At 37.5% G+C, this 1,621-nt stretch overlaps 1 non-coding gene across 1 annotated transcript; it reads right to left on the bottom strand.

Annotated features, from left to right (window-relative positions):
- Positions 1-624: 624 nt before the first annotated feature.
- Positions 625-837, bottom strand: LOC121479593. Its single transcript, XR_005984756.1, has one exon. It is a non-coding gene; the product is annotated as a small nucleolar RNA U3 (small nucleolar RNA).
- Positions 838-1,621: the final 784 nt, after the last annotated feature.

The following is a 1,621-nucleotide window of genomic DNA, read 5'->3' as shown; positions in this document are numbered from 1 at the left end:
AATTAGAAACGACAAATACCCACCATTTGCTTCAACGTGGATGGAACTGGAGGGTATTATGCTGAGTGAAATAAGTCAATCGGAGAAGGACAAACAGTGTATGTTCTCATTCATTTGGGGAATATGAATAATAGTGAAAGGGAATATAAAGGAAGGGAAAAGAAATGTTGGGAAATATCAGGAAGGGAGACAGAACATAAAGACTCCTAACTCGGGGAAATGAACTAGGGGTGGTGGAAGGGGAGGAGGGCGGGTGTTGGAGGGGAATGGGTGACGGGCACTGAGGTGGACACTTGACGGGATGAGCACTGGGTGTTTTTCTGTATGTTGGTAAATTGAACACCAATAAAAGTTAATTAAAAAAAATAAATAAAAATAAAAAAATCTTAATGTAAAATTAAAAAAAAAAAATAAAATAAAAAAAATAAAAGGAGTCCAGGGCAAGAATGTCACCATGGATGAAATCAAGTCCCTTACACAAACTACTTGTCTGAGATTGAAAGGAGATATGAAATTTCATTAAGTTGAACCCCTAAAAAATAAGTTGAACCCCTAAATCTTTAGGTGTATTTCACAGCAGTTAGCCTATCCTAACCAAGGAGGCTCTCCCTCCCCCTTTTTCCCCCCAGTGAGATGATTTCCCGTCCCTCTTGCACTTCCAAAGGAGGGAAGAAAGATCATCAATGGCAAAGGGCAGCTGCAGAAGCAACACCCAGAGCCAGCTTCCTACTCAGGAAAGGACACTCTACTTCCTCCTCATGGTTTTGGGTATTCTATAAGTTCAGAGAAACTTCTCTAATAACAAACTATAGAAGTTATCCTTGATAGTATAGTCTCTCTTTTTTTTGCCATTTTTAATAGAAAATGTTAAAAGATCACCTCATTGTTTTCTAGATTGCAATTTCCATAAAAGCAGGATTGGTGTGTTATCTGTCAGTTGCTGAGATACTAATGTGCCTATCACTTTGCAAGTGCTTAATAAATGTTAATTATTTGCAATTTGCAATAAACAACTTGCAAATGCTAAATAAATCAAAGAAGCAAATCTCTTACAATAAACCTAAAAAGTGGTGTTTTCATTTTGTCAGACCCAGAAGCAAACTTGTCTCTTATGTCCTCAGCCAATATCTAGCTTTTGTATTTCAACCCAACTAGAATGTTTCTTCCAGTGGCTTCTTGACAGAACATTCCCAGCTGTTTCAGTGCTGCATAGCAAAGCTCTGACAGCTTTCAGAGCAAGAGTCAATATTAGTTAACAATCCATCTGCAGTTGCAACTATTTCATTTCATCACAGTGACAACTTATATTCCTCCTGCCTCTGTTTCCTTTGGGACTGGTCTTGCCGAACATCAGTATTCGAAGCGAGGCTCCAAGTTGTGATTATAAATCCCTTTGACTTATTCACTATTCATTTCCACTCAACATGTTCTAATTAACTCATAATAAATGCTCCATAAATACTGCATATCTTACATTTTTTCATCAGAATTTGGTAGGGAAGAAGTTGTACCACTTTCCTTTCTGTTAACAAGTATTCTCTGGACATCTTTCTACATCAAACTCATTTGATGCATCTTAGTTTGTATCCATCACTCAGTTTCATCAATGACCCAAGTTCTA

Source organism: Vulpes lagopus, chromosome 20 (genome assembly GCF_018345385.1).
Source record: "Vulpes lagopus strain Blue_001 chromosome 20, ASM1834538v1, whole genome shotgun sequence".
In the NCBI taxonomy this organism is placed as follows: Eukaryota; Metazoa; Chordata; class Mammalia; order Carnivora; family Canidae; genus Vulpes; species Vulpes lagopus.
This window is presented reverse-complemented; position numbering and strand designations above follow the sequence as displayed.